The following is a 12,107-nucleotide window of genomic DNA, read 5'->3' on the forward strand; positions in this document are numbered from 1 at the left end:
AGGGGTGTTCAGGGGAGGCATCCCTTTACCCTCCCATTGCCCAGTGAGCTCGTAGCTCTCATCCCTTCTGCTCAGGCAGCCCACAGCGTGCCCTGGCTGCCAGGGAGGTTTCCCAAGGGACAGGCGAACACCCTGTGGGTGACCTCATCGGTGAGGCAATGCCTCTGGCACATCCCAACGACCACGTGGTAAGAGCAGCTCAGGGAAAAACGAGGTGGCCCTGGCCTGGCAGGGGACGAAGAAAACCCCTCCTGTGTCCCCTGCACTCACTCCCACTGTTTCAGGAGTGACCGCCACCTCTCCCTCCCCTGCCCCAGTGCAGGGACGGTCCCGGCTCACCCCCCTCTCCCCATGCAGCCCAGCCCTCCCGCTCACCACAACACACATCCATCTCAACCCACACCTGGTCCTCCCGGCAGTGCCGCAGCCACCCAGCCTAGCGGCTTTCAGACATGCCTCCGGCTCCACCAAAATCACCCTGGGAGAAGGCCCCCCCCGATGGAAATTTGGCTTTGCACCTCAGCCTTCTGCAGTACCTGCGCAGCGTGAGTTACCCAGCTCTGACAGCTCCCTGTATGCACTGTAAAGAAAGCAAGTACGTACTTTACGCCTCTTGCTGACTTCTTCCCTAATTTGAGTTTGCTTCGCTGCTTGTTGTCAAACTGAACTGTAAAGCTGCGGGGTCAGAGTCTCCACGGTGGGTGCCTGAGCCACAACTGCCCCCGCGCCGGGGCTCCGTAGGAATGTGCTTCAGGAATAACCCCGAAGGGCACGACCAGTGCTTCAATGAACTTACAGAAAGCCACGGTGGCGGCGGAAGCGTGCCATGGGCTGGGGATGCCCACACAGGGGCAGGTCCCTGCCCTCAGCTCCCACCTGCCTGCAGCTCCAACCCACCCCCTGACCCGTCAGCAACAGGAGACGCGGCAGGGCAGGGTGGCAATTCAGCCTAGGACAAACGCTGTCGGGGGGGTTTTCTTTACCACCCACCGGAGCTGTATAAAGACCCTGCCTGAAGGCTTTGGCACAGGGCAGGTCAGCTCAGAGGTCGAGGAGGGAAGCAAAGCAAAGCATCAGTCAGAGCAGGGGAGGGCAGATGGAGGCTGGCAGTCATGAAATGATGGGAAAACCAGCCAAAATAAATGCCAGCTTACAAAGTGTCATGTAACGGGGTTTAACTCTTCCTCGTTAAAGACAGGATACTTGATTTATTCTTCTGTTGGTTTTACAGCTGAATTTTCACACAGTGAAAGCCGCGGGGCTGAAGGAAATTAACTCATTTTGCTGTGACAGGCTCAGTCATAGGAAGAATTTCAGGAGATATAAGGTAGCTACTTAAACAAAATCATGTATTTCCTGAAGAAGTGTCACTCTTTCAACATAAATATTCATTATTTTCAGATTTTTATCACAGTGGGATTCTCATGTTATCATGACACTAGTTAAGAACACACATGGAAATTCCTCTCCTGTTAAAATGTGCAGAAGTCTCCAGATTTGTTTCCCACTGTATCATTGTGACTGCAGTATTTTCAACAGGCAATAAAGAGAGTGTAGGAGACTACTAACTGGATGAACAATGTTCTGACCAGCCCCTGTCTTTGTGTCATTCTTCCACAAAGCAATGTTTAAAAAAAAGCAAGAAGTTTATCACATTATATCACATATAATCACATTAATAATCTGTCCAAAAATGTTTGCCAGATAATTTTACAGAGATGGAATTGCACTGATAACCTCGTTTAAACAGACACATAAATTATCATGAGTAAGTGATGATAAAGAAAACAACCCAATAACTTGATCCAGAATAGCGAAAGTAAAATGGGTTAAATTTATGGCACTGGTAAAAATGGTGAAATGCTGTCTCCTAAAAGGCAAGAGAGAGTAAACTGCAGATGAGTACAAGTGACTTTCTGATTTGACAGAAAATATATTACAGATTTAAAAGACGTTAATATTCTTAAAAGAGAGCCTGAATTTAGAAAATAACTCTGACTCATGCTGGGAGGTTTGAAGAGATGATGAATAATGATCTGGGAAAAACACGCCATTCTGTAATATGACATGATGAAAAAATTATCACATTGTTGCCATTTTTGGGAGCCTGCCTGCAAGTTCCAAACATCTTTTCTTCTTCAATTCTTCCGGAAAGCTCACTGTCCTGGGAACATGTTTCCAGCATCTTTCATTTTTCAGTACTTGGGAGATGCAGTTTGCAGAGCTGCCTATGTGGTGGGCGCTGCCCCAATGCCTCTGGCCAAGCCGCGCTGAGCATCCCTGGATGCTCGCAGGTGGGCTGGACCACACTCGTGCCCTCTGCCTGCGGCGCCATGTTCAAGACTCGGGGATCCAGAGTCCATCAGATAAAGGATAACCGACTTGGAAAATGCCTATTAGTAAGTCAGGATATCAGCTACTGAGTGAACCGGAGGCATGCTGGTTGGTGCTGGCACAGGCTGGGGGTGGGACAGGGATGCAGCTGCCCCTCACGGACATTGCCGGTGGGGATGCATGCACCACCTGCCAAGTACCAGGAGATGCCTCCAGCTTTGAGGCTCTGTGGGGCGGGCCGGCCCGGCCCCCTGACCCCCCACGGTTGCTCCATCAGGGAGCTGCAGGTGTTTGGAAACCCAGCCCAAGCGAGGAGATGCGAAAGGTTTTCTTTTCCCTCTTCGCCTCAGTTCCCTCCGCCTCTCCTCTTGCAGGTACTGGCTATACTGTTGCCAGAAGATTTCCGATTTCCCCTCAGATTGGAACACGTCTCCATTTCCCCCGCTGACAAGATGCTCTGTGTGAGGCAGGCTGGATGGGAGAGCATCCCTTTGGTGCGAGGGCTGCATTGGCGTGACGGGGCGTGGGCAGCCCCATCCCGGCCTTCACACACAAGGCGAAATTGGGAAAAATCTATTACCTGGCACACATGGCACAACCGTAAAGCACAAGCTGTAAAACACGGCTGTGACTGAGAGCAACTTATTTCCGTACGCGGGGCAAGCCACTTCAATAGGTACCTGCTACGAGGAAACGTTTGCTAAAGAGAATAAACCCATCAATCAGCAGTCCAGAGACTTTGAAATACATGGCAAAACTCCTTTAAAATTAAGATCTCAGAGAAAACATTTATCAAATTATAAGTCCATTACCAAATGGCAAAGCGTACTGGCTATCAGAGCTGTCAGGAGGAATAAACTTGCTCGCTGGAACAAGCTGCTCTGCATTAGCAGATGTCAGTTTCTCACAGAGGGAAAAACTCTCTTAAGCGAGTACCTGCCCCAGCAGCCAGTGCTCGTGGCAGGAGCCTTGCTGAGCCCGCTGTGCGGGCCACGCGATGCCACCTCTTCCCACCAACCCCCGCCTTGGTGGCACCCACCGGCTCCTCCATCTGGGCTGACTGCCAGCCAGCCAAGGGCTGGCCACCACCATTTGTGCTCCCAGGTACAACAACAACTTTCTCATCACAACCTGTCTCCTACGGCATTCCTACGGCTGGGACTACTGCCGAGGGTCCAGGAGGTTCCCACGTGCCAGGCGGCAGGTGAGAGTGTGGCAATGTCCCAGGCAGCGTCAGGGGAAGAGCTGCTCTAGCAGTGCGGTCCCCAGCCTGAGTGCGCCCAGGGAATCGCTCTTATCAGCAAGGCTAAAAATGAAAATGTTTTTAAAAAACAGTAATTAGAAAATAAAATCACTACTCCTTCTTTTACAAGCACTTGAGGGATACACTCGGCTGCTGTTGTCACTCCTCCCAGCTCTGCCATCAGATGAGCAACTGGCTCTGCAAGGCTAGGGGTGAATTTCCCCAACTTTTTGTTAAATAAATAAATAAATAAATAAAGCTGTACTTTAATATGTGCGAGGAGCAGACCCCCCTTCTGTGGGCTGACCTGTTCCAGGTTTCCAGCAGAAGGGCACTTTTCAAACTGCAGGTCCCTAATTTTGGCCACATGTTGCTGCGGGTGAGCGGGGGGAAAGGAAGAGGAGCAGGTGCGGGGGTGGCAAGTGCTGATGAAAGGTGCAGCCCTGCCAGTGAAGCACATTACCAGCCCAGCCTGGAAGGGGCCGGAAGGAAAACCCACCCACCTCACCCTGCGTTTATTCTATCAACTTGCAATTGCAGCAATCAAAACCAGATGTCGGCTCTTCCAGATCTTTCGCACAGGACAAACACACAAAAGGCCTCGGGCCTGGCGTTGCCATCATAATGGTAATTGAGACCATATGAGCCCCAACACAGAAAAGCACATGCAAACCACCCCCTGGCCCCGCGAGGGGTATGAAATGGCAGGTCCCGCTGAGCCGCTAAGTGCATGGTGCGCCGTGAAAAACAAGTGTACATCGGCAGGGCAACCACCTGTACGGCACGCCGCCCCCGCCGCCAGGGCCCGCGGGTGGGCAGGGGGCTGCCCGGGGTTAATGACACAGGTTGTGTAGTGCAGGTGGGAGGCTGAGAGCGCCCCCTGCTGCCTTCGTATGGCCGCTCGCGCCACGGCCATCTCTCGACGCCGGCTCTCCGGCACGCACCGCGCTGTGCACCAAGCGCTGCAGGTTGTGCGGCGGTTTTGCTCCCCTGATGGCCTCTTCTCCCGCTGCTCACGCTTATTAAAAACTCTGAGTGAGGCTCATTGAGTGTAGCCCCCCCGTGCCGAAAGGCCTCTCGGTGAAGGCTCCGTGCCGGAGGTGCTGTGCGCCCCACGCCTGCCAGCACCGCTGTGCTGCAGGACCAGCCCGACATGGGCAGAAAGTCTCCATCCCCTCCTGCTGCAGCCCTGCCTCTTATCCACACAAACGCCATCAAGTAGGAACTCGGGAAACCTGAAGTCAACTCAAAAGCCACCACAAAGCACTGGTTTTACAAACCACAGCTCGTTTTGAGGTGAAACGCAGAAATCTGGAGCAAACCACCTATTTGCTGCACACTGGTTGTTCCACTCCTACCAGGAATTGCTGCTCACACAAAGAGCTGCCACACGCTCAGCATACCCTAAACATTAGCTGCCTGACTTTTTTTCCTTATCCCACCCTATAAGATCCTCTAAGTCTGCAGATCCTGTTCAGTTAAAATGTCTTCCAGATGGGACTGCTGAATAACTGCATCTTGTGAATGCCCAAAGTTAAAAAGGGGTCAACTAATTTAGAGAAAAAAAAATACATTATGACATCCCTGTGCAGCAATACACACACTAATAAAGCAACAATAACATAAATAGACCTGGAGATTTTCTATTCAGACTGATTTCTTTCATTATGCAGCTGTCCCGGGTCATTACCAAAGCAATGCAAGAGCAAGTGCCTCCACCCACAGTCAGGTCCAGGACCACAGGTGAATTCTGCTCTAACTTGGCAGCATTCTTCTGGGATGTCAGACAACCAGGAGGCAGAGCTCATCAAATGGTCCCACCAAAGCACAGCTTTTTCCAGCAGGCATCAGGGAAAGAAAAGGAAGAGCAAGAGGAGCAAGAAAAGGAGAGTCATTGAATCATTTTGGTTGGAAAAGTCCTTGGAGATTGTCAAGTCCAACTGAGAACACCAAAGACTGGCAAAGGAGAAACTGGGAGATGGCCACCTATGGCAAGAGGAAGGCCCAGGGATGAGAAAGAGGAAAGCAAAGCAGACAGAAATGAAGAGCAAGAAAAAAAATATTATTTATTTATCCATTTAATAACTAAGTAGCCCTGGAGCATTTTTGGTTTTGAGCGTGTATCACAGAAGGAACAAAGCAAAGGGGGATGCCTAGGGTCCCTGGCACCACCAGCAGTGAGACTGGCCAAGCTGGGCAGAATCAGAGCAGCATCAGACACAAAGCCGCTGGCACAGCTGAGTGACCTGCAGCTGGGCATGGCTTTGCCATCTGCAGGGGTTTTTTTTCTTTCTTTCTTTCTCCAGGTCACATGGATGTGAGCACAAGTGGATCAGCCTCCACCAGGTCACAGGGACAGGAGCAGGGGAGGCTTTGAGACCCGGAGACCTGCCCTGAGAGTGCTCCAGGCTTCAGCACCACTCTGGTTGTGCTTCTTCAAGACATGACACCGCCATCACCAGCCCTGCTGGCGTCCGGAGAGTGCACAAGTAAAGGGATGGAGACACACGCCAGCACAGAAGATGCAACAGAGGCTGTGGAGAAATGAGGAAATTCTAGATTTTTGGAGATGCTGACTCCACGAAAGCTGATGAGGAGCTGGCGACCTGAGAGCGGAGGGAGAGAGTTGGCTAATTTCCCCGATTGGAGTAAACCAGCACACAGCCCTCATGGTGAGCACTGGCTAGACTGGCCTTGCTGCAGCGAGGCTCAGGGAAGGACCCCAAGGATGCAGAGGGCAACAGAGAGCAGCAGGAGACACGTCTAGGAGGAGAAGCAAAAGATCAAAACTGGGAGGGAGTAGGCAGGAAGAAACACAAAGAACCAGGGCTGTGACCGGAGAGATGGGACAAAATTAAAAAATTAAGCCAATGCCCTTCAGTTACCAGGATTTCCACAGTTGCAGATGCTCAGCAAGGCAGAACCGGACCTCCAAAAAGCAATAAAGAGGGAGCAGTGGAAAAGAGTGGGAAAATAGAAATAAAAGTGATGATGAAAAGAACAAAGGTGCCACTTGGATGAGTTCCAGGGGCAGTTTCCATACGTGAATTCTTATTCACATTTCATGTAAGATAGCATGTTTTTAAACATTCAGGTTTTTAGTAAAGGAGTTCCCAGAAGAGACAGAGACTAGGAAAATAACTATTTCATGCAGTTTCCTTCTTTTGGGATCTGCTTTCCAACTTCCTTTTCTCCCCTGCATTTCTCGAGAACCATTTTGCGTTGGGTTTTTTAATTTTCTATGCTCTGTTTACAAATACATGCAGAGACAGTGAATGTATCAGACATCTACCTGTATTTTCCTCTCAAATTTCTCCACAAGAAAAGAACCTTAATTTTGCAATCTTCCAGTGTTTCTGGCCATTACCTACCTAGCATAGCGTGATCAACTAATTTCAAGCACCTACAATCATGAATTAGACCTTATCTGTTTGCCTAAAGTCCTGACACAAGCTCTTGAGAGCGGTGGGCTGGAGACCCAGCGGCACACAGGCTGAGCTGGGTGCACTGGGACAACCCAAAGGAAATCGTGCTTCACCGGAGAGCACTGGGGATGGAAATGCCCCTGTTCAGGACTAAGGCTGATGGAGCAGCCCTGGGAAATCGGCTATGAACTCCTCTACTACCCGCCAGGACGCCAAGCCTGCCATCAGGTGCCCTGTGCCCCAGCTCCAGCCCACCCCTGTGCCCAGAGGGGTGGGTGCACCCCCTGCATGCCCCACCAGAAGCCAGGATTTCACCCAGTACCCTGCATGAACTGCGGAAAACTCCAGGACAATTGGCTGCTCAACCAGCTCTGGTGGAAATGAAGGTTTCATTGATGAGCAGAAAGGAGCCCAGGCTGGATTCCGCCTTCCTGTGGCGTGAGTTTTCGGAAGAGATGGGTCCTGGGCTGAACCCAGCGCCTCAAACCCACCTCGGGTGATGAATCACAAGCTGTGCCCTCTGCAGAAATGTCTTCATCTCCAGGAACGGCGGGAAATGGGGCGACAGCAGTTTCAGGTGGCGAGACAGAATAAAAACAACGAGGGAAGAAAATGTTTACTTTTTATGTCAGCAGAGATGTCAGTACCCATTAATAAATCTCTCTGCTAAATCTACTCTTATTCATGTGGGACATCACCAAGTTAAAGTAAAATAAATTATCTTTAATTAAATGGAATTGTCGTCTTCCTCCTGCTATCATCCCCAATTATTACATCCTAATCAGCCCTTTTGGGAGAAGGCATGAGGGAAGGCTGAAAGGCACATTTACTATAAACAATTTCTCTCTCTGTCAAGAGATGGAAATTTTATTTTAATTATTGTTTAGGACTATGATTTTCACCCAGTTTCTGATGAAAGGGATTAAAAGTTGAAAATGCCATCATTCAAAGAAAGAAAGAAAGAAAGAAATCCCTTCATGTCACCGCTGCAGAGCAATTTCCTCCTAGTCCATCCTACAATTAAAGTCCAGAGCAAGGCAGCAGCAGTTAGGAAATATGCAAGTCATTTGTTTAAACTTCTTTATCCTCATCTCCAATGGGAGATTTCAGTTATAAAATATTTTGATCAAAAAGACTAGGTAAAAGCATGAGGCTGGTGGAGCAAGTGGGATGGGGATGCTCAGAGGCCAGCGAGCACTGGACTGGGCGTCAAAGATTTAGGCTCTGCCTAAGTCCACGTAGCACTACTACTTAATTATTACTTAAATAAATGCATCAGAGGTTTCAATCCCTTGAATCTTGTTTTGGGGGGACGAACCGCACTTGAAAAGCAGCCTGCAAGCTTTTCTGCCGCCTACGCAGTGCGCCTCATGCTGGGCAGGGGCAGCGCTTTTGGGCGAACTTGATTAATATCTAGAGGATCAGGACCGTGAATCTGCATAGTTTAAGTGTGACCATGGGAAATTCAGAGAACTGACATGCAGATTTGAGTTCAGCTGAGTGTGACTCAAACTCAAACTTTGTCATGTGAAGATGGGCGGATTCAAAATGGAAAAAAAAAAAATATTCACGCCACTCTAAAGGCCCCACCGGTTCGCAGCCCAAGCTGCACACAGCTGTATTTGAGAAGTTTAGTTTGCTAGCGTTTAAAAAGCACTTTGAATGAAGGGTACTCTTGGGGTCTGATTTTCAAACACACTCCGAGTTGTGTTTTCCCCATCACCATGACTGCATGTAAATGAAGTACTTGTGCCCGCGACTCCACCGCGCCGCTGCTCCGTAATCCTTTGTACACAGCCAGGCTATGCAATCACCGTAATTGTGCACACAAATTAGGCACACAAAACAGCCCAGGCACAGGCTCGAGAATAGAGTCTTACAAGCGTGAATAGTGTCACATACTCAAACACACCAAAATCTGGGGCTGCGAGTCAAAGTCCTGGGCGCCAGTTGGGCAGCGCGAGAGCAAGCGGATGGAAACAGCGAGGACATGGATAGGAAACCCTACCCAACAGCTGAAAAACTTATAAAAGCAAAAACCAAACCAAACCAAAACAACAACAACAAAAAACAACAGAAAAATCAAAACAAAACACCCCCAAAACACAGTTTCCTTTCAGAGTTTAGTTGCTAAATAATATTGTTGAGGTATTATAGAAATACGAATACTGTAGCTTAAATATCTGCATTTAGAGGAAAGCTAGTGATAAATATATGTATTTTGAAAATCTCAGCCTGCTTCATCTGTATGATAAAGAGAAGCCTGCTGATCAAAACCTCAACATTGTTTTAAAATCTACTTTATTTGATGCCAGCACCAAGAGCCGTGTTCTAGCTTAATTTAGCTTTTGACAAAGCTGGGCATTTAACGATGACTCCTCACAAAGCTTTTTGCCATGACTGAGCATTTTCATCTTTATCTTTGGTTCAAGCTTACTGCTGAAAGGACTGAACTATTAGGTAAACAATAAAACAATAAAACGTAACCCAAAATACTTTTAGAGGACACATCATGACCATCAGCTCAGCTGTGCTCATCTTGAATGTAACACTCACTTACCAGAAACCTTCCAAGATGTCATTCTTAAAATAACCCCTCAAGCAAAATTTACTACTTATGCACCAAGTCTTTTCCCAAGTTCCTGCTATTCACCACCACCAGAAGTTAAAGCTACACTTCTTTAATTAAACCTAAGACCCTGTACTGGTTTTAAAACACATTCCTCCCTCTGCCAATTTTGTTTTCGCTCGCTTGTCAACTGTGGAGTCCCCAAACACGCTCTGAACAACTGCTGCCCCATTATGAAACAAGATATATTTCAGATAACAATGAAATTATTCACCAGAGAGAAAATACAGATTATGATGAGAAATGGAACAAGGAGGAGCCACCAAATCCCGATTAATTAATGCAACTTTCTTTTTTGAAAAATGCACTTTTCAGGGTGTAGCACTGTTTTCATTTAACACCGCTTTGAATTGCTGCCTACAGAAGTTAAAAAAAAAAAAAAAAAAAAAAAGGAAAAGAAAGAAACCCCAGCTATACAAGCCTGCTGACTTCTTATAAAAGAACCAGTTTTAAACTTGTTTACACTACTGATTCCAAATGAATTCAAGATGGTGGCTAGTTAAAGAAAGGGAGACCATGCCAAGGATTTTGATCAAAGAACTTCAATTCAACAATGTTCAGTTTTAATTGACCACTAATTAAGCTACATTAGTCAAAGAAAAGTCTATATCACTTCTGAGTAATGAAGAAAGGAATTAATTTAACCCTGTCCTAGCCCTCCTTCAGCCAGCTTACAGAAAAGCAGCTTCTCAAGTATCAGCCTTGGAAGCATTTCCAATATTAATCCGCCAACAATTTTTTTTAAAGAGGGGAAAAAAAGTGTCAGAGGAGAGTGACCATCCCTCCTCCCGCGGGGCGAAGCTGTCTCCCAGGGAGAGGCATTTTTGTGCCGAGAGGGACCAGGAACTGGGGGCAGCAAATCCCGGGAGCTCTCGGTGCTTAGCACAGCGCTGGGGAGAGGGAGCTCTGCACCCGCGCAGGACGGCAGCAACAGGTAGACATGCCCCTCTGCATGTAGTTGCATGCACAAGTACATGCTCAAACTATGGAAAACTCTTTAAAAAGGTCCCCTCCGACCAGAAGAGTCTCCCGGGCAGCTCCGCTGACCTGCGGCGATGCTGCGGTCCTTCCTCGATGAGACAGCACCGTTGATTCATGCATGACTCTGCTCCAAGGATGCCAAAGGAAACCTATGCCTAATGAACTGCCGGCTGCAAAATTAGGCTCTGAAATGCATTAGGGAATGAAATATTCTTTTTCAATTTAGTGTTTATGTCTTTTAAAAAAGTTTGCAGGATCAGATAAATTAAAGGAACCGAACCAAGGCCAACAGGAGTGTGCTGAGAGCAGTAAGATTAGAGATGGAAACACCGAGAGATGGCACAGGGACCGGCCAGCAGGTTTTAAGAAGTGCCAGCAGTTCACAGTACTCCTGCTCCGCAGCTAAGGAGAGGAGTTTGCATGATGCAGTAAGCAACGTCAGGGCTTTGCAGCTCCACAGAGCCGCAGCACACTTTGATGAGGGCTATACTTGTGGCCTTAACTTGCATTATATTTTATCCTAATGATTTTTGGCTACAAACTACTGCATTTCATAGAATAGAATTTAATGAGTACCATATCTTTTTTTTAACATTCTGCCAAATGCTCATTAAAATGCACTTGTTTTTGCAATGCAATAGCTAGCTATATGAAACCAAAATATTAATGCAAATTGGCATTTCTAAGTTTAAAGCGGTATTTGCATAACAAGAACCAAACATGGTGCAAGCTGAAAGAGCGCACACAACACAAATGCCTCTTAACACCATAATTATTGCAAGGAAAAAATGATGGTTTGTGCACACCATCACGAGCTCCAGAATAAAGCATCTGCCAGTTTGTGACACTGTTATCTCCCAATGCCCAGTCTCACCAAGAAAAGAGTGTCTGAAAATGCAATTTAAAAAAATATGAATGCATTTATGTAAATATGACTATCCTAACTAAAAATTACAAGAGGCTGCCAGTAGCAGCGAAAGATTAGCTTGTTAGTTGAGAGCCACAGGCCATGTCAAAGGTATTCCTATTCTAATAAAGCAGTCATTAGCTGTAGTAATCAGTATCTCAAAGTAAATTTGGTTACGAACCAGGCTTGGGACTCTGACACAGCAATATTTCAAAAACTGTGTCTCTACCACAAGTGGAAAGGAGCTACGCGGGAAACCAATTACTCCCTATTAGCAAATGGTCGTCACCAGACCGACTGACATCTCTGTTGTGGTATCAGCACCGGAATAAATCTTTCAAGCTTCCCTTGGGGTGTATGCTGCTTTGCTGAAACGTAAAGAGGAGTGGGCAAAGCCTGGGGTCTGCAGTTGATGTGGGGGCACAACTGTTAGCTCCGTTTTAAAAATAAAGCCAAACAATGCTATGGGTGCTTTCTCAGAGCTTCAGAAAGAATCAAAGTAACTCAAGAATTTATCTCACGAACCATCTGTAAAAACTGATCTTTACATTATTACTAGAACGCCTCGTGTGTCCAGGGAAAGCAAAA

General features: G+C 47.5%; 1 protein-coding gene across 12 annotated transcripts in view; it reads right to left on the minus strand.

Annotated features, from left to right (window-relative positions):
* The window catches only part of LOC121080579 (transcription factor 4-like), a 239,926-nt gene that overhangs the window by 44,411 nt on the left and 183,408 nt on the right, over window positions 1-12,107 (minus strand). The window lies entirely within an intron of this gene.

The sequence above is a fragment of the Falco naumanni genome, chromosome W, assembly GCF_017639655.2.
Source record: "Falco naumanni isolate bFalNau1 chromosome W, bFalNau1.pat, whole genome shotgun sequence".
NCBI classification, from domain to species: domain Eukaryota; kingdom Metazoa; phylum Chordata; class Aves; order Falconiformes; family Falconidae; genus Falco; species Falco naumanni.